Below are 21,689 nucleotides of genomic sequence, written 5' to 3'. Positions count from 1 at the left end.
CTTGCAAAACAGAACTACTTCTTGGCTCAGTGGGGTCAGGGGGATTCCAAGAGAGGGGTGTTATATAGGGGTAGTCATCCAGAACTCATGAACTGGACATAAAGATATATCAATAAGGGTTTCCATTCAGTATCCCAGACTAGGCATTGACTTAGCTGTAGTGTTGAATTGAATCCTCTTACAAAGTGGGGGCTCGAGCTGGACGTCTGGGTTAGATCTATCACTTGTGCAGCTTAATACAGTGTGCTAACTGACGGGATACATACATCCGGTCGGATCACCACGTTGTTTTACGCTGTAAAGCACTCTTCAAAGGGACACTCTAAGGAAAAGGTTTTGCAAAAATAAAATACTAATTTCTGTAAATCAGGACAGAGATCAATCTCTAGAATGACGACCTTGGTAGACATGAAAATAGCGAGGGAGCACCTCTTACATAAGCTATTTGTGAGAGGTGAGTGGACTCACCAGGACCAAACGGTCTGGTTGCAGGCCATCGCGCAACAGGTCACTGAAACAGGGTCAGACATATGGAGAGATCAGGGTCCATTCCATGTGGCCCTGAGTGAACTATATATGGCTCCTAAAGCCAAAGATGAACACAATAAGATTGCCAGGATAGCGGCATACCTGTACCTATATATGGGAGACATGCAGGAAAAATGTACTGAAAGCCAAGATCTGGCAAATAGGCGACAGATGACGTTAGAGAAGGTCCAATCTGACCTCGTCTCTTCTGAGCAGAGGCTGCAGAGGAGCCAGGAGTTAGAAAATGATAGTAGGCAGTATATCATTAAAATAAAAGAGGATATGGACATCCTGCAACAGGAAAAGGCTGACCAGGATACCAGATTTCTGGCCTTGCAAAAGGAGTACCAAGAAGGTTTGGACTCCCTACTACAGAGCCAGAAAAAGCTGGAGCAACAATTAGATTTCAATAGGGTATGTGCTGAGCAGGTAGTCACCCTGCAAAGCCACCTAGATAGGAAAAAGGCAGAAAGCAATAAATTGATTCTGAAAGACCTGGATACCCAGGCAGAGTTTGATCAGGAGCGCCAGAGAGCTGGTGCCTTCCAAAGGCAAAGGGACGACCTGGCGGCACAGATGCAGACTCTTAGTCAGGAAAGGGACACCTTAGGCCAGGAAGTCTGCCATTTAAAAAGGAAAATGGAAGAAAATCACCTGGCCCTCCAGGGACTGGGTGACCTCCAAAAAGAACACCAGAACTTGTTAGAGCACACCAGGAGGGTGGAGGAGGCTCTGGCAAGAAAGGAGCAGGCCAGTAGGGAAGGGACTCAGGAGGTAACCCTCCTGCAGCAAACACTGGCCCAGTACTCCAGGACCAATCAGGAGGCACAGAGAGAAAATGAGGCTCTATGTCAGCACAATGATAGGCTCCAACAACAGGTAGCGATGCAGGAGAGACTGATAGAGTCTAGTAAGGCCTTAACTGAGGAACTGAAAGCGCAGGCTCTTGCATTGCAACAGGGAGCAGGGGCGGATAGAGACCAGGTTTGCTGGGAGAGGGAGACTCCTGAACATAACCTCAGGAGCCCTAGTACCAGAGGCCTTCATATCTCTCAGTCCCTGGACTCTGCCACCCCCATGTCCCCTCGCGCACATAAGCACCGGGCCACAGGGATGGCAGATTATTATCCAACCAGAAGTATGGGGCTCATAGGCCAGTACCTCCCAGGAATGGAGGGGCGGGCATCCGGGTATGGGCACCCAAGCACAGTGCAATTTAGTGGGGAACCCCAGGAGAGTAGGCCCATTAAGGGCATCCTGAAAACCTCTGCCCAGTTAGGTCAGTGGGGGGGTACCCATCAAATCCTGGCAGCAAGGAGGAATCTGAAGACTCCTCTGAACGGCTCAGGACACAGGAGACCAGGTCCCCACATTCTGCCAGCCATTCCCAGGCTCGCAGAATCCGGGAAAACCTGGAAGATCAGACAGGAACCTCTGGGAGCAGTGCCTCTGAGTCAGAGGATGAATGGACCAGGGTTACCCGAACCAAAAAGGCCAATAAGGCAAAAAGGGCCTTGCTCAAGGACCCATTGAAGCAAATAAAGGCAATAAGGAGTGTCATCACGCCTTATCATAAGAACGCCAAGTATCCCATTTGGGAACACTTGGAGCTCTATTGTTGAGACTTGAGTGTCGTGTAGGCAGAAGAGGCCTCCGTCCCCAAATGCCGCACAGAGAGAACTTAAAGCCACTCTCTGTGCAGCCGTTGAGGCCACAGGCTAAGATGTTCAAGTCCGGGACCGCGAACCTCTGGGACCCCACACTGCTGCAAGAAAATGCGGATTAAGTACCAAGCAAAAGAACAGTAACCACAATGTTTAGGAAAATGGAAAGGTCTTACCAATCAGGGTCAAGGAAGAGGTATTGCACCTAGTGGAGAGGTCCGGGACCCACGTGGACGGAGGTACCCCAAGAGGAGTATTTCCCAGTAGTTCACCTGTTAGCAGGAGCTGTGGAGCTGTGAGGCAAGCAATCCAAAGAGTCAAGGTACAAGAGGGTGATCCAGGAGGCAGTCCAAATAACAGTCCGTGGTCGAGAGCCGTGTATCACTGTGCAAAGGGGCAAATCCAATAGGAGTCCAGTAAAGCAAGCCAGGTCAATTCCGTGAGTAAGTGTTCCAAAGGTGATTCAAGGTTCGTAACGCCAAACAAACTGCAGAGCACAGCTGTGAAGCAACGAGTACCCGGGTTTTCCGAGTTTAAGTACTCGCGCTGCTGGTCACATGATGCGCGGCTGGGTCACGTGATCGGGCAAGAGCATCACGTGACCTTACAGTCCCGCGACGCGGAAGCTCAGAGCTAGCCCTTCGCGATCCTAGGCGCCAGGGCAATTGCCAATGTAGGAACGGCCGTAACTTGACCGCCGTCCTGTTACGGACCAGGCGCCGGTGCGCTCGCAAGGCGTGTGAGAGTCCACGTGAGTCCCGGGGAAGGGGGGAAGAGATGGAAGGGCGAGACAGGGGATGGGGGAGTACCTTGGGGACCACATGATGAGGGATCGTGACATCTATGAGCAAATGATGGAGACTTTCCATTTGAAGGACAGCAGTAGCTGCATCCAGTACGTCAAATGGACATTCTTCCCAGAATACTCCAGTTTCTTTGCGGGGCTGGAGGACCAAAATCATTTAAGATGGTCCACCTATAAGGCGGCCATCTTGAAACATTTTTCTGTTCACAAAAATCCTCAAGAGGCTCGCAAGGCAGCCTACAATTTGCAATGTGGGGAGGATCAGGCCCCACAAGAGTTTGTGCAAGAATTAAAGCGTGCTTTTGCGCAGACCACCAGAAGGGTGCGCACAGACAGCAAAGAGTTTGTCAATACATTTTTCCATGCTCTCCCTAAATATATAATGACCCAGCTCGTGAGAGATTTTCATGAGAAAAGATCTTTAGACTGGGTCATTGAACAGGCTACCCGGATCTATGAGGTGCAGAAGCCTATCGAAAATAAAAATAACGCGCCGAAAAACCCCAAAACCAACAGCACCCCTGCTGCTGCCAAGGTGGCAGAGGTAAAGGTTGCCCCCGTTTTAGATTTGGAGATGGGGGGGGCCTAAAAACCTGCCTGCACCAAATAATTCACAGCCCAGAAGGCCCTCGGGCCAGTCACAGACAGAGAGTCGAGGAGGTAGTCCCCCGCTCCCCTGACTATGTAAGTCCCCGCTACAAGGGAAACCGACCAATCCTGGGTTATGTGTGGACTCCTCCAGCCCAAGGGGGGGGGATCCAGCCAAGCACCTGAACCGGGGAACTTCCCTCCTAACTTCCCCCAGGAGCGGGTTTCACAACTTGAGCGCCAGGTCCAAAATATGGCACGAGATCTGGGTCACATACTGAGGTCTCAACAGAACTCTCAGATGAGCATGCCACCGCAGAATGCCCCAAACTCGGGACCTGGTGCTCCAGAACAATGACGGGGGCAGCACCCCGATAACCCACCGGTTCCCAGGGAGGAGGCACAAGGGGAAGGGATGTGTAAAGCCTTGGAGGAAGCTTCCTTCCCAACTTGTAAACAGCCCCTGGAAAACCAGGAACTGGGAACAAAATCTCCTACCCCTGAAAGCCTGCCTCCCAAGGAGCAGAGGGGAGGTAGGAGAAACAAAGGACCCAAACAGACCCACTTTGTGGAGAAGGTACAGGTCTTCCAATTTGAGGGAGAGGGATCCTCAGAAGATCCTGGGAAAAGGATCTTCTCCTTCAGAGATGGGGGAACTCCTCCCAAAGAAAAATGGGTCCCAAGGGATTCCAATCTAGACTGGGGAGATATGGAGACTGAGCTACCGCCGCCCATCATCTCATCCCAGAACCCACAATACCAAAATCCCCTGGTTCAAACCCATCCTGGTGACTGCCTCCAAAAAGGGGGGGCGGCCCAGAACCGGAACCAGGGGAACCCACAATGGCTCTGATCTCCAGTTGCCAACTTTTTCTTTCAGATTCCCAAGACTCTCTACAGAATTCTGCCCAAATCTCTTCTCTCGCAATGTCCAAAACCAGAAAATTAGCCCACCAGTTGTCCAAAAATGTCATTATCTGTGCCCCCTTGAGGAGAAGGAGGGAAGATACTATGCCCCGGTACAAGTACAGGGGCAGGGTACAATTTTGGCACTGGTGGACACTGGATCCCAAGCTACCCTTCTGTCCAAAAGGGCCTTTGATGAACTAAATGCAGGAAGGGGGGAGAATTACCGAATTCCTCTCACCTCTCTTCCTGGACAACTGCAGAACTTTGACGGGAAGGAAATTCCCGTTGAGGGGACTGCAGACTTGGACATTAAAATTGGGCGACGCAAGGTGAAACACCCGGTCATAGTAGTGACTCCAGAGGGCACCCCTTGTTTACTAGGGAATGACCTCCTGAGAAGGTTGTCACCCCTAATAGATTGTGTAAACAAGGTCCTCTGGACCCAGACTAGCCAACCAATAAAATTAAAACAGAGTGTCAACCATGTTAGTTTAAACGGCACCTGCCACATGGTTGAACAAAAATCTGACCAAGTAGAATTTCACTTCCAGAACAACCAAATTCCAGACGTGACAGTAATAGCAGTAGGACAACAGACTGGTGATGGGGGGTCCTCTCTATTTCTGAAAATCAACCTTCCTTCCAGTTTAAGGTGGTATTCCACACTGGAAGGAAACACTCTGAAATTCTTCACCAATCCACAATCAGAAACTCCCACTCCTATAGTCCGGAAAGATGTGAAATCAGCTCAGAGCCTGGCTGATATTCAGCAAATTGGAGAGCAGTTGTTCATCCCTGTTCAGTTAAATGATGGGAAGGACTCTGTTCTCGCTCGAGTGTGTGTGAACAACGGTAAGAGCTTCATCAGCGAAGCCATGTTCCGCCAACTCCCAAAAGATCCAGCCATTCCCACATTCAAACCGATAGACAAATGGGAAATGGACCTGGAAGCACCTAATTCCAAACATCTACTGCCAAGCAGGTGTATGCTCAAAATCTCCATTGGCAACAAGAGCATAGTCCATAATTTTTGGGTCGTACGAGACGTCACTGCCGCCTTTTACTTAGGCAGTGACATTCTCAATCGCTTTGCCATTAGTTTGGACCTAATAAACTTCAAAGCTTGGTCCCGATTAGCGGATAATCCCATGGGCTTTGATGATCCAGAAAAAGCATTTAGGTCAGCTCAATTGCTACCTTATACAGTTGAAATTCAGATCAAAGAGGAAGTCACCATCCCAGAAAGGACCCGACAATTCTCCCTGGAAGTGAAAGTTAAAAGAGGACAAAAATTGCAAAACCCTGATGCTTATATTCATCTAAATGCTTCTCTCCAACAGCATGGGTTAGGGGTAAACCCAACACCATTAGTCAACATAGAACATGACACCATTCCAATAGAGGTGGATAACAGCGACTTAAAGAGTATTACTCTAGCCACAGGCACCATTATTGAAATGGCGGTTGATGACCGACATTTTTCCATCGATTTAGGAAATGAACTGTTAGGACCAATCCCCAAGGACTGTTTTGACAGTGACAGTAATGACAACACAACACCAGACAGGATTTTCACCCGGCATGGGGGGAACTTCCTGGTGTACACTTCTTGCCCTTATGGTAAGGAAGATGTGACTTGTGACTTCAGGAGGGATGAGGTGATTTTCCAGGTCCATGAGGGCTGCCTTTCCCACCTGAAGCCTCCAGTCCAAATCAGCACTCTGACCAGGGACTTCTCCACCCAGCTGGAGGAGGCCGCTGAGATAGCCAAACCAGAAGTCTTTCCAGGCTTCAGGCAGATGGTGGAAGAGAGAGTCAACCTAGCTGATGCCTGTGTGACTCTGGAACAGAAGCAAAAGTTGAAACAAGTTTTCTTGGATTTCCAAGATCTCTTTGCGGTAGACTCATATGACTGTGGTCGCACCGACATCCACACAACAACAATCCCCATGGACCCTGGCATGACTCCAGTGTTTGTGAAGCAATATCGCTTGCCTCTCGCATCAATGGAGTCCCTTACTGAAATAATTAAGAACCTTGAGTCCCGGGGAATAATTTGTCCAATACACAGCACCTTCAATAATCCGGTGCTGGGAATATTGAAGCCAAACGGCCAGTGGAGACTATGCGCCGACCTCAGGGAGCTCAACAAATGGGTCCATACTTCCCGATGGCCTCTGCCCTATATTGACCAAGGGCTGGCCCAGATTCAGGGGTCACAGGCATTCACAGCAATAGACCTGACCAATGGATACTGGACCGTGCCTGTCAGTAGGGAGGACCAATACAAACTGGCTTTTACCTTTGGGGGCCAGCAGTACACATGGACCCGGACTCCCTTCGGATACCTCAACTCCGGCAATGAATTCAACATTTTCCTACATAAGGCCATGCCCGACCTGGGTGCGAGGGGTAACCTGGCTTATGTAGATGATGTCCTCATCAAAAGTTCATCTGTGGAGGAACACATAGCGGCGATCCGTCTGTTCTGACACAGTTGAGGGCCGCCGTAGCAAAACTTTCCTTTCAGAAAGCACAGTGGTGTAGAACCCGTGTTAATTTCTTGGGGCATGAGATTACTCTCCCCAGGAAAAGAAAGTGGAAGCACTTCAGAAACTGAAAGACCCCACAACTCTGCGGGAACTAAGGAGCCTCCTTGGACTGACTAATTACAGCAGAAAGTTCATTGAAGGCTACGCAGAGATCACTAGACCCCTGATTCATCTCTTGAAGGGGGGGTCAAGTGGGAATGGGGTCCAGAACAATCCGAGGCGGTAAGACAACTCAAAAGAAGCCTCTCACAAGCGCCTTGCCTAGCTTACCCTGTCAGAAACAAGGAGTTCTTCCTGGAGACGGGGTTCTCTAATACGTGCTTGATGGCAGTATTATACCAAAAGCATGACAAGGTCAATAAAGTAATCTCCTCTGCGAGCAAAACTTTATCCTCTGTGGAGGAAAAATTCAACGATTATGAGAAGGCACTCCTGGCAACGGTGTGGGCATTGAAGAATTACCACCCGTTTATCCAGGGGGAACACATCATAGTGGCGACTCCACACCAGCCTCTGCAATATCTCCAAAGTGACAGAATCCGGGCCGGGAATGTGAGTAATTCCCGAATTACTTCCTGGATTCTGTCAATGCAAGGCTTTCCTGTGGAGGTCAGATATGGCCAAAACAAGAAGAGTCCCCTCGCGCAAGGTCTGGCTGACTTGCATGATTGTGCCAGAGAAAACTGTCTCGAGGACAAAAGTCTAAAAATCAAGGACAACATGGAGGCATACCTTAATTCCCCACACAAAGTCTTTGAAGAAGACAAGTGTGAGGGAATGCCCACTGTCTATGTGGATGGATGCTCTTACCATGTTGACAACGACGGGGAGAAAGAACTGGTGGCTGGCGTAGGGAATGCATGGGTGAAGGAGTTCCCAGAACCCTCCGCTGGATACAAAATTGGTCCCCGAAGTAGTCAGGTGGCAGAATTGATGGCTGTGCATCAGGCCATCCTCACTGCTGTCCAGCATCAACTCCACGAACTGGTCATAATCACAGATTCGGATTATGTACGGAACAGGTTCGTGGAGCACCTGGTTAATTGGAAAACCAGAGGCATGTTATGTGCTAATAACAAACCCTTGAAACATGGGAAGTTAATCCAAAATATTGATGATCTGGTCACATCGAATGGGATGACCATCTACTGGAAAAAGATCAAGGGTCATTCCAAAGTAGAGGGACCAGACAAATCTGGAAATGACTTAGCTGATCAGCTGGCCAAAACCGGGGCCATCCAAGGGGATCTAATCGAAATAGAGTCCCTGTTGGCGGAAATCCAGGTCACTGCTATCACTAGGTCCCAGACAAATGCTCACAATGATCTTTCAACTGCCCAATGGAGCAAGGAGACCCCTGATGCTGATTTGATTACAGCTCAGAAGGGGGATCCAGTTATTGGTAAGTTTTACCAACACCTTGAGGACCCTGAGAACTTTCCCCTGACGGATACCGATTACATTGGGAAAGAGGACCTAAGAGTGTTGATGAAATGTCCAAAAATGTTCCGGATCCAAGACGGTTTGTTGGTAAGGAAATCCAAAGCTGGCCACGATCAGTGGGTGGTTCCTACCTCATTCCGAAGCCTGATGCTAAGTCACGCCCATGATGCGGCCACCGCCGGTCATAGGGGGTTTCACACAACATTGGAAATCTTAAGAGAGGTTGCATACTGGCCACACATGGGGCAGGACCTCGACCAATACTTGAAGGGGTGTCTAGAGGAAACAAGTACATGTTGACTGTTACATGCTTGTTTACCAAGTGGTTGGAATGTCTCCCAGCCCCAAAATGCAAGGCAGAAACTGCAGCTGCCCTGATGATTAACCACATCTTTTCCCGTTTTGGTCTACCTCAAAGGATTGAGTCAGACAGAGGTAGCCACTTCACCAGTGAAGTAATGACAAAGATGTGGGAGATACTGGGGGTTAAAAGAAAGCTACATATTGCTTACCGGCCAGCTTCTTCTGGAGCAGTGGAGAGATACAACCGAACCATTGTGAGCATATTAAATAAGTTTGTGGCAGATTCTGGGCCAAGTTGGGATATCCGATTACCTCTGGTCCTAATGGCCATCAGATCTACCCCTTCATCTGCAACCAAAATGTCACCATTTGAGTTGATGACTGGACGCAAGATGGTTCTTCCCCAGCATTTACTCTACAGAACCCAAGAGCAAACGTTGATAAATGCCTCCACAACTCATGTGTATGTGGAGAATTTAAGGAAACACCTTCAACATGCTTTTGCCTATGCTCAGCGGAATCTAGAAAGATCAGCCGAGAGTATGAAGACCCACTATGAGCTGAAAACTTCCAGGAAGGAATATCAGGTGGGGGACCGGGTCTATTTATACAACTTCCAAAGAAACCAGGCAAAACAGCGAAAATTCTTGCCTACATGGAAGGGACCCTTTGAGATTATAGACAAGATCTCCCGTGTGGCCTACAAGATGTGCATCCCCAAAGGCGGTTTGGCAGAGGGGGAAGACAAGTGGGTCCACATCAACCAGTTGAAGTGTTGCCATCCCAGGCACACTTTGCAGCAACTGGAGGAGTCCTCTGCAATCCCAGAGGGTACCGCTCCAGAGTATTTCAATTCCAACCCTAAAATATCCTACATATAACCTATCAAATTCTGCGTTTCTCAAGTTTATGTGTTCCTGTCTCTTAATTTAAAAAAATGTGCATGTTCATATCTGTTGAGTTCTAAAATATATATGCCACCCCACTATATCAATGGTGGGGGAGAAATGTCCATGAATAGGTATTGCCGCTCTTCCTTTGTCGTCCTAGGAGAAAGAAAACCTGGAGACTGGCCAAGGAGGACGATCCGGAGACCGGGAGCAGAGACCCGAGGGGCCCGGGGTACCGCCCAATCTTCCCATCAGGACCGGCGAGGAGAACCGATCGATCAGACCGGATGGAGAAAAAGATGCTGAACTGTGCCATCTATTGGAAGAAGATGAGGAGACAATCCCAGATCTTGCGAGTTCCATCAGTGAAACAGAATGGCCATCGCAAGAGGGGGGCTTGTGGGATGTTTTTACCCATGCATCCGAGCCCTACCAAAAAAAACTGTGCATTACTGGCATTGAAAACATCATGATGGCCAGAGCTTCCCAGAAAATGCACAGGGAAATGCATGAAGAATAGGCTGCCACCCATTTTTGCCGATGTTATGGGCACAGAAGGGCACTGCCTAAAACCACCATTGGGCTACCCACACAGTAGCCTGAAACCATTGGGAATGGCAATGCTGATTGCCAAAAGCAACCTAGAACTGTGGGGAATTCATTTTCTTAAATCCCAAAAATGGTTCCATTACCAGTACTCACCACTATCAGAAAGCCGGCGTTTTAAACCACCAGACTTTTGTGTACAACTGAATAAATGAAACAAAACCAAACCAAGGAAAGACTTGCTAAGAGGTGGATACAATGTAAAACTATATTCTGAAATGACTTGAAGGAAGTAATTATTTAATGTGTATGTAAAAATCGTAAGTGATTTAAACTGGGGGACAAAAAGTGACATTTTATCTGAAACCTGGCTTAATGAAACTGAATTCTGCCTGACATCTACCCCCACAGGAGTTAAAACCTGCTCAGCCACTCTTCCCCTTGCCAAAAGGAGTTGTCACCTCTCTGATTAGATTAGGGGTGGAGCAGCTACAGGGAGTTGAACAAAGGCCTGTCCTGGGCCCAGGCAGATGGTTTATTAGGGTGGTCGTAAATGGCTTCCTCTTGGCAGAAACGGGGAGGGGCAGCCCCTCTGAGGACAGGCTGAGCTTAAAGAAAGTGGATAGACTGGTTTCTCCACCATGCGACCTGGGAAGACACACCCCTGTTGGCCAGAATATGATTTTAAGAAAGATGTATAACTCATGGTGTGAACTTGTCAAAATTATCTAAATGATACCATAATTCTTGTGATTTTTCTGCCCACATTTTAAGAGGTTTTAGGACCTGGTGGTATGATCTGGGGGGTTGCTAGCGGAAAATAGGGTCTCACTCCAAATGTCTGCATGTTAAAACTCTGACACTTCATCAATTAATGTCCACACTCCTTGCGCACATGTGTGTAAATTTGGGTAAATGTCCGATATTGCAAAACCAGTTAAAAAGTGCAAAATGTTGCCATTTCTGAATGCAAGCCCCCAGGAAGAGCAGAGTTTGAACAGAGTATACCTCATGTGATATGTGATGGGTGCATGTAATTATAAACAACTGTGAATCTGTGCAATATGTATTTGAATCAAATATAGATTTGTGGGCAAACTGACCAGGGGAGGATCCTCTGACCCATAAAACCTACAGTATCACTCTGACTCACATTTCCTTCTCCCAATCATGGGAGAGGGGAGAAATGGGCCAATGACAAGTAGAGAGGGGTAGGCTTTGCTAGGCCCAGGCACACACCCATTTTCAAAATACATAAAAAGAGACTGCTGGGACAGGTAGGGACATTCAAATCCAGTTGCTGCAACGTGCTCTGCCGGACCACACAACATCCAGAAGATACCAGATCCAACACTTAGACTTTAAAACTCCAAAGAACTTGATTCAGAACTCAAAGCAAGGGCCTAAACCCACAAACTGAGAACTCTTCTCAGCAGGCCTCAGCATCCAGCAAACCTAACAGCGGTAGCAGCATCCAGGAGCCGTGCAGATCAGCGCTGTGTCCAGAGAAAGCTGTGCAGAAAGATCCAGGAGCTGTGCACAGACGCTGTACCCAGAGATCCAGGAGCCGGGCCAGGAGCAGTGTCAGACCAGACCAGCAGAGCAGAGACCAGACGCTGTGCGCAGAGACCGTCCGGGGCGAAACCAGAACCGAAGCCATCTTGACCCGATCCGTGAGACCTAGACCTTCCAAATACATTGTGAGTACAGCTAGGACGGTGTGAAACCAAATCTCTTAGTTTCCAGTGATATAATTCAATCTATTTAATCTAAGTAGAACTGACTCCTAACTGTCACTTGTCAATTCTGCAGCCGCATAGCTGTCACCTGTCATTTTTAAAAGCTGTCACCTGTCAATTTGAGTTACTTTAAATTCGAAAAACGACCTTTACAAAATCGTTCATATCTTTGGAACCGTTTGGGCTAGAAAATTTCCTCTGAAAGCTTAGAATCTTAGCTTTTCAACGAACCTAGAACCAACTTGCTACTCCTTATACTTTTGCCGTAATCATGATTCACGCATTCACGAATTTTGCCGCAATTCGCGATTTGGTTAAACATCCAGCCACGTGTGAAAACAGCAGCTTCCTTGCTTTCCTTTGCCAAAAATTTCGTTTGCATCTTAATCACCATCCCTGAATCATTGCTAAAGTGAGCCTGCACTCATCCCTAGTATCTCTTACTCACCCTGAACCTCCTAAAGGGAATTAAAAGCATTTTCAGCATATTTCTCACTGCATTGTCACCATATTCAAAGCATTTTGCCTGTGTTTCAAAACTCCTATCTGTTGTGTAAGCTGCTGGGGGGGGAATTGAACTGAATTCTATTTGATTGCATTCCTAAGAACTGTGTGCTCTCATCTTCATCTCCTTACATTTCATAAAGGGGGGGTGAATTGTCCAAGAACGTGATTACATTGTCTTTTGCTGAAATCCTATCAAGTTATTTTCTGTACTGCATTTTCATTCCACATTGCATCTATTTGAAACCATAAAAGTATTGTTGCTATCTTATCCATCCTATACCCGCTCATCATTGATTATAAAGACGTGTGCTAGTGCCAGACTATCCATTATTGATTGCTGCTCAGATTTAGTGTGATATTCAATTATTAATTCATTATAAAAGTGTGATATATATATATATTGTTTAAATTCTCAAATAAACCTTTTAAACTTGCAAAACAGAACTACTTCTTGGCTCAATGGGGTCAGGGGGATTCCAAGAGAGGGGTGTTATATAGGGGTAGTCATCCAGAACTCATGAACTGGACATAAAGATATATCAATAAGGGTTTCCATTCAGTATCCCAGACCAGGCATTGACTTAGCTGTAGTGTTGAATTGAATCCTCTTACAACTTCCATCTGTCTCTCTGCTGACTAATTTGCCTTCTATGAATCACCCAAACACGTGTCACCCTTGGCCACCCTTCTATCCCTCTGCCATCCTCACTCCTTCCTTCTGCTTCCCATCTATCTCAGCTTCTGTTTCACCTCCCACACCAAACCTTTACCCTTCCACCTCTCAGCCAAACTCATCATGTGTGCCTGTTGATCAATTTTCCCCACAAAGCATCAAGGAGCTTTCACCTGTAACCTCATCTCATGTTATCTCTCTGTCCCTTTCAACCTCTCTCGCCCAACTGTAATCATCCCATTTTGCTACAAAATAACCACAGTCATATCCATACTAAAAACCACTGTTGACCCAAACAATCCCTCATTCTATAGACAGTCTCTCACTTACACCATGTTGCATGTGGCAATAGTGGGAAGCACACAAAGGCTGACACAAGGATGTAGTTCTCAAGAAGATAAAGCGTATTTGCACAACTAAAACAGAAAAGGGTTTCTTCAATAATGAATCGGGAGCAAAAGGAACACCATGGTCTTTGACCTCGAGTTGTAGGTTTTAGGGGTTCCCAAACCCACTTTCAGAGCGTCCATGTTAAGGGTATCCATAGCCAGAACATCACAGGCTAGAAGTCTGCGATAGAGCTGCATCCTTTTCTACACGGTACACTCTCCCAGGATGGGGGTGGTGGGGTGAGTACACTGTCAGCAGACTGTATTCCTGTTCTAGGGTCCTGTTCTGGAACCCTCCACTCCTTGCTACCACTGCCAAAATGTCCCTGTCCCTCAGTGAGATTTCACTGCCTCATTACTTTTATCTCCTCCCACTTATTAAGTCTACCCTCGACTTACCTGGTCTGCTGGAACCACCTTGCACTCTATAGCTATTAGGTTTCCCTGCTATCCTTTCACCTGCTAAAGTCTTCCAACTCTATCTCCCCCTCTAGCTTTTCTCTGTCTTCTTCCCCAGATATTATTGGTTCTCTCTGTTTCCAACCCCCCCAACTTCTCTCCAGACAACTCTCCCCCTCTGGCATTCTGAATAACTCTCTCCAGTTGGTAACAAATTTCACTAACCCATATGTTAATTCCCTCTCCAACCTCCTCTGTACAATAACTCTGCTTGCAGATGGTAATGGTTCACCTCCAACCTCCTTATTAGTTCTCCCCCAACCTCTTCAACAATTCTCCCTCCTACCTCCTCAATAAATCTCCCTCCAGATGTGAAAAATGCTCCTGCAAAGGAGCTTCCTCCCTTCAAATATCAATATTCTCCTCCAAGCTCTCCTCTCAATAAACTTCAACCTCTCCAATCTCCTCCTCCAGAAACCTTCCCACAAGTCTGTATGAAACATTCTACACCCTTTGGCTGAGCAAGCTGACTTTTAGTCAAGTCTCTCCTCCCTTTGACTGGTGTATGCATTGGAACTCTGTAGTGTGGGCTGGGCTGGTCTGTGATTGGTCCATGTGCCTGTGCTCAGGTGGGTATAAAGGGGGTTGCCATGAGTTTATACCCAGGCCTGCCCAACATCTTGGATTTTGAAACTGCCAAAGACATGTGTGATGTCTCCTCCCCTCCCTTTTTGGAGTCCTGCAGAGCTTGCCTGCTTTGAACTTGGTCCCTCTCTATTCACAATGTAAATAAAAAGTCAGAAAAGTCTTTGGTAATTAAGGGAGGCTTTTTGGTGTGAATATAATATTTTCATCACAGGGAAATGGTAACTTTGTAATCTCAGTGATGCTAGAGACAGTGGGAAAACCGTGTTTGTTTGTTTTGTCCCCAAAGCAGACGACCCAGGCGCTAATGGGTTAACGGGGCCGTTAAAGGCTGCAGCGCCGTTAACCTATTAGTGCCTAATTACGAGGTCCCTTTGCGGGACCCGACCTTAACGGCTGGTGTAGACCAGCCGTTAAAGTAGGGACCCGCAAAGGGACCTTGGTGCTAATTACGGTGCCGCAATTTGCGGCACCGTACTTAGCGCCTTCCCCATTCCTATTGAGCCCTATGGGGCAAAAATGGGAATGGGGAAGGGCCATGGAGGAAGGGGGAATTACCGCCCCGCCAACCTTGTAATGGGGTGGTAATTCCCTCTTTCTCCATGGCGGAGTCGGTAATTTACCGGCATGGACCATGGTGCTAAAAGCACCATGGTCTTCCGCCAGGGTCGTAATGAGGCCCAAAGCACGTAATATTCCTTTCAATTTGTTCAAATGTCGAGTGCAACTTTGGATCTATGGGACTTCAGCGGTCTGCATTTGCCCGACTCATGCTCTCAAATGTTTCCTGAAGAATTACATGTATTTCCACACTCCCCAGTGAATTCAGAATGTTGCAACTCTATTCCCTTAAAAGGAAAGGCAATCATTCCTAAGATGGATGTTTGGGGCTTGCTATGAAGTTGGAAGTTCTGTCAAGGAGCTTAAGGATTGAAGAAACCTCATTGTGGTGCTTGGTATTGGAAGGAGTGGTCTTGAGACTTCCCCCTGTCTTAGTGCGGCTTAGTGCGGGAACCCAGTGGGTGTGTTCTGGAGATCCGTATACCCTAACAGGCCTTGCAAATTCTTAAAAATGCCATTAGATCAGCAGGGCAAGTTTGTTAGTTTACATACACGACCTAAGAAAAATGCACTCCCCCCATGGTGGTGGGTGACAAAATGTTTAACAGTGCTTTCTGTAATATATATATATTTTCTTATTTTTATTTTTTATTTATTTGAATTTATAAAGCGCCAGCGGCCCAAGGACATTGTGGCGCTGTTACAGGATACTTTTCTTGAAACAGAAAATAAAGTTTACATTGTGGTAATGTCAGACAGTTTACTCTGTGAGGTACATCATACTTGTTCAGACAGAAGCAGATCGAGTTACAGATGAGGCATACAGTGGGTTAGTACTGTGGTAGCGGTACAAGTGTGTCACCTCAGAGGTGGAAGAGTTGTGTTTTGAGTGTCTTGCGGAATAGAGTGATTGATGGTTCCTTCCAGAGAGCGGGTGGTAGCGCATTCCAGTTCTTGGGGGCTAGGACAACAAAGTTGGAGCCTCCTGCTTTGAGTCTTTTGTAAATTGGGACAACAAACTGGTTGCAGTGTTGGGTCCGTTTTTGTCTGGATGAGGTGATTCTGTGAATAGCTTCCGATAGGTATGATGGGGCCGTTTGCGATAGGCAAGCGTGTGTGATGGAGAGCGATTTAAAGAGAATGCACTCTTTCACTGGGAGCCAATGGGTGTCTCTCCTAGCCTGGGAGATGTGCTCCCTCTTAGGAATGCTGAGGGCTGCTCTTAGTGCATTGTTTTGTGTGGTTTGCAGTTTATTCATGTTTTTTGCTGATGTGCCTCCTAGGAGTAGGACATTGCAATAGTCTAGCTTAGCTCCCACTGTGGCCCTTGCAATGGCTAAGCAGTTTTTGGGTGAGAGGTAAGGTTTGACAGCATTAATGATCTTAGTGGTTAGTGCTGCGGAGGATGCGATCGCATTCACTTGGCGTGTCATGGATAGTGTGGAATCTAGGAATACCACTAGGGTTTTGGCAGCTGTTGCAGTGGTGATGGTGGTATTGTCAATGTTGAAGGATGCGTATTTGCTATCCAGTTTGCTGAGGACCTGTTTGGGGCCCACCAGTAATATTTTCGTCTTGTCTCCATTGAGACACAGACCATTTGCTGCCATCCAGGCCTGGATGATAGAGTAGATCTTGTTGAGTCTGTCAGCATCTTGTTCATAAGAACCAGTGAGTGGGAGAAGAACCTGAGTATCATCGGCATAGTTAGTGTGGGGTATGCCGTGATCATCAAGGTTGTTAAAGAGAGGGAGGGTGAAGATATTGTAGAGGGTGGGTGAGGTGCAGGATCCCTGCTGGACTCCACAGTGGATGTTGGTGGGGGTCGCGCTGTTCTTGTCAGAGAATACTCTCATGAGTCTTCCTTCCAGGAAGGAGGAGATCCAGGAGGTGGCTTGTTGTGAGAATTGTGCTGTGTCTTTAAGATGTTTGCAGAGAATCTTTTGATCCACAAGATCGAAGGCAGCAGAAAGGTCGAGGAACAGGAGCAGTGCTGGTTTCCCTTCGTCCATAGTTCGTTGTAACTGCATTTTTAAATCTAGATGGGCGGTCTCAGTCCCGTGGCGTTACCAGAAACCTGGTTGCCTCTTGCCTAGGATATTGTTGTTTTGTAGGTACTGTTGGATTTGTTGGTATGTGGCTTTATCTAGTATCTTTAGCAGAAAAGGGACAGTGGTTATTGGTCTATAGTTGTTTGGTTTGTCTGGGCGATTGATGGTTTCTTCAGGAGAGGGTGGACCCAGGATTCTTTGAGGGAGGGGGAACGACACCTGAGGATAGCAAGGCATTGATAAATGCTGTGTGAAATGGGACTAGAGTTTCTGTGCGCGCTTTGATGAGGGTCGCCGGGCAGGTGTCACCTTTACAAGACAAGGGTTTGATTCCTTTCATGACTGCTATGACTTCCGTTTCAGTAACTTCTCTAAATGAGAATAGTTGGCTATTTTTTTTGTCAAGTTGACAGTTTGAGGCACAGTGTGTGTTGCATTTTGGCAGTTCATTGAGGTGGGCTTTTATTTTTCCTTGCAGTATGTTTAATTTACTTATCATGGCATTTTATGTGTTGTTGCACCATGCTTCATCCTTCACTGTTTCTTGGGTGTTTGTTGGCGGGCACGCCAGCTCTTTATAGACAGCAAACTGTTCCTTAGACTCAGACTTAGCATTGGCTATTCTGGAGTTGTAGGATGAGGATTTGGCTCTGGTGATTTATTTTTTGTACTGTGAGGCAAGCCTTTTGTATACCTCTAGAGAGGTGGGGATGGGTGGGATTTCCAGGCCAGGTTGTGAGGGCCAGTTGTTTCTTTTCTCTTAGGTCTAGTAGCTCATGTGTGAACCATGAGTTGGAGTGTTTCTTATTTTTTGCTTTTTTCATCATAAGCGGTGCAATGGTGTCCAGGGCTGTTTTTATGGTAGCGTTGTACAGGTCTGCCAACGCTACGGGGTCTGTGGAAAATGGGTGTTTTAGAGCTGGGGATTTCTTAAGGAGGGGGATTAGCCTTTCCTTAAAGAGGAGCCTGGCGGATCTAGCCATAGCTGGGGCTACTGGTTTGGTAGGTATGTGTTACGCTCACCTGGCTCCCACAGGGGCGTCGATCTGAACTGGACAGCTGCGGTCTCCACCAATGTGACGCGTAGTGCCGAGATGACGGACTGGACTGGCCCACCTAGCTTCATTTGCTTGGCCCGTAGGAATATTCTTCTGCAAATGGGGAAAGGGAATTAACCACCCGTGGAGTTGAGCGTTAACCCCCCCCCACTCCCGCTGATCTCCCCACTGATCACCTTTGATGTCCCTTCTTAGAGTCTGACCTGATGGTTTGGAAAGATGAGCTCTCCATCCTGCATTGAGCACAGGGGCGCGTAGATAACCAGTTGCTTCACTGGCTCGAAGGAATTGCTGAGTTCCAGAGCAATATTGACTCTGAGAGTCCCGGCAAAACGCCGTAAGTATGTAGTTCGTGAGAGTTCAAATGTCTGACTTTCACTCTGTCCGATTCCTTGCAGGTTGCAGCTTGAACCTAGCGAAGAGTTCCTCGTGGCAACCGGTAATATTCAGGTAAGGATTTGTATTATCCAACATAGTTCGATAAAATAATGTCCATATGTAACCTGTTGCTTTCTCCCTTATTCAGGCGCTGAGAGAAAGTATGAAGTCTCGGGGAATAATGCCTCCGGCGGTAAAATCAGGTAAGTCTATTGTGGTGAGGAGGTTTCCCCTTGTTTGTCCCTTTGTTTCACCTTGCTGTCCTTTTGTTTTCCCTTTATGGGCCGGGGTTCGGCGAGGATGCAGTGGAAGCTGCGCCGACCCGTGAAGAGGAATAGTACCCTTGGTGGTAAAATCAGGTAAGTCTATGGGGGTTAACTAATATTGCCTCTGTGTATTCCCTTGGCTCATCTTGCTGTTCTTGTCTTCCCCTTAGGTGCCGGAGTGTGGCGGGAACATGCAGAAGGATGCAGTGGAATGTGAAGATGCTGCGAAGGCCGGTGAGTTCAGCGCGGCGCTGCAGCAGGCGAGGCGATGCGCATAAAATAACTTCTTTCTTCCAGCTCGAAGGCGCGATGGATCGGGAATTCAGGTAAGGATCAAAGGTATTGCTCTTGTTCTAACCTTTTCTCCTTCTTTCTCCCTATTTCCAGGAGCTCCAGACTCGAGGCGGGCGTGGCAGAAGACTGGATGCAGACTTGCAGGCACGGTGAGCGTTACGCTGCTGGATGCAGAATAACGCAAAGCGTGTGCTGCTCTTCGGGCGTGGTTTAAATAGCCTCCAAAGTAGTCCCAGGTAAGTATTCCTCCCCAGCCCCACCCGAGTAAAAAAATAGTCCCTAGGTAAAGTAGTCCCTTCCAAGCCTCTTTTGGCTTGGAGCGCTTGCAGCATGGTTTGCATCAGGTGAGTTTGCAGCATGGTCTGCATCAGGTAAGTTTTAATCTATGAGCCTGGCGCCTATGGCGCCAGGACTGACTCTCCATATGAGCCTGGCGCCATAGGCGCCAGGACTGCACCCAAATAGCCCCTAGCAGGGTTTGTTGGGCTTGCTTAGAATAACTTGATGCCTGCTTCCGGGTTGCTGGACTTGGTCTGGGTCCCCGGGGGTAGGCATCATGACAGTATGGGCTTGCTTTCCATGGGGATGTGGAATGAACGAGGTGGTGGTTAGTCCAAGGGCAGGGGGTGTTGGAACTAATATCAACGTCACAGTTGTGGTCAGCAATCCAGTCAAGTATACGCCCTTTGGCATGAGTAGGGTTAGTAACTCTTTGGATGAAGCCCATGTCGAGGAGTGCTTTGTTAAGGGATTTGCTCTGTTTATCTTTCGGGTCTTTAAGACCTAGGTTGAAGTCGCCTAGGAGGAGTTATTTTTTCGATTTTCCCCAATTTGGTGGAGGAGATTGGCTTGGAAATCTAGTAGTGGGCGGGGGGGTGGGTGGTAGATAACATGTATGGTGATGGTATTGTTGGGGGATATGGCAAGTTTCACCGTTAGCAAGTCCGTGTGTTCATCCGTTGATAAGCTGCATTGTCTAATGGTGATAGAGTCTTTGGCTATGAGTGCCACCCCACCCCCTTTATTGGAGGTTCTGTCCTTGTGGACCATGGTGTAGCCTGGTGGGAGAGCAAGGCTGATGGAGGGGCCTGAGGCAGCATGTAGCCAGGTTTCTGTGAAGGTGAGGATGTCAAGGTCAAGATCAATGAGTAGGTCGTGGATATCCGTGGCATAGGCTGGGAGAGAGCGCGCGTTAATCATGGCGCAGTTGAGTTGTGTGTGGGAGGTTTGAGGATGGAGAAACTTTTTTGTGTGGCCTTGAGTGTTGGTAGGTGGGCTATTGGGTTGTGCAAGGTGGTAGATGAGGGAGTAGCTGCGTTCGGTATGGTAGTGCTCAGACAGTGTCTAGAGCGGATTTCCAGGAGTTGGTTTCTAGCCAATGTGGGTCTGGGGAGTGTGCTTGGCCTGGTGAGGAGCTTAGGGCAGGGGTGAGTGTTGCCTTGTGGGATGTTGGGGGGTTTGGTCGTTGTGTCGGAGTGGGGGGTGAGGTTGTGTGGGACGTGTGGGGCACAGAAGAAGGAAGGTAGAAAGAGCATGGGGGTATTCTTGAGGAGTGTGGGGGCGATCCGTCCACATTGGGCTTGTGTGCGGGGTATGCTGCGCGGTCTGGGTAGCTGGGCAAGAGTGTGGTGGCATTAGCAGCTGGCATGGTGAGTGTGTGTGCTATTCAGGAGTATTTTATTTGGTCCTGAATATAGTGAGGGTGAAGCTCTTAGGCTGGCAATGGGCTGGTGCTTATGGCGCAGTGGCTAGGCTAGCAGTGGGCTGGTGCTCAGTGGCTGGACAAGCAGTGGCCTGGTGCTCAGGGCGCAGTGGCTAGGCTAGCAGTGGGCTGGTGCTTAGTGGCTGGGAAAGCAGTGGGCTGGTGCTCAGTGGCTGGGCAAGCAGTGGGCTGGTGCTCATGGCACAGTGGCTAGGCTAGCAGTCGGCTGGTGCTCAGTGGCTGGGCAAGCAGTAGGCTGGTGCTCAGGGCGCAGTGGCTGGGCTAGCAGAGGCTGGTTCTCAGGGCGCAGTGGCTGGGCTAGCAGTGGGCTGGTGCTCAGGGCTGGTGCTCTGGGTGCAGTGGCAGGTTAGCAGTGGGCTGGTGCTCAGGGCGCAGTGGGCTGGTTCTCAGTGTGCAGTGGCTGGGCTAGCAGTGGCCTGGTGCTCAGGGTGCAGTGGCTGGGCTAGCAGTGGGCTGGTACTCAGAGCTGGTGCTCTGTGTGCAGTGGCTGGGCTAGCAGTGGGCTGGTGCTTAGGGCGCAGTGGGCTGGATTTCAGGGTAAAGAGGCTGGGCTCGTAGTGGGCTGGTGCTCAGGGCGCAGTGGGTGTGCTAGCAGTGGGCTGGTGCTCAGGGCGCAGTGGCTGGGTGCAGTGGCTGGGCTAGCAGTGGGCTGGTTCTCAGGGCGCAGTGGCTGTGCTAGCAGTGGGCTGGTGCTTAGGGCGCAGTGGCTAGCAGTGGGCCGGTGCTCAGGGCGCAGTGGCTGTGCTAGCAGTGGGCTGGTACTGCTCAGGGCACAGTG

The sequence above is a fragment of the Ambystoma mexicanum genome, chromosome 6p (assembly GCF_040938575.1).
Source record: "Ambystoma mexicanum isolate Mex_15411 chromosome 6p, UKY_AmexF1_1, whole genome shotgun sequence".
NCBI lineage: Eukaryota > Metazoa > Chordata > Amphibia > Caudata > Ambystomatidae > Ambystoma > Ambystoma mexicanum.
This window is presented reverse-complemented; position numbering follows the sequence as displayed.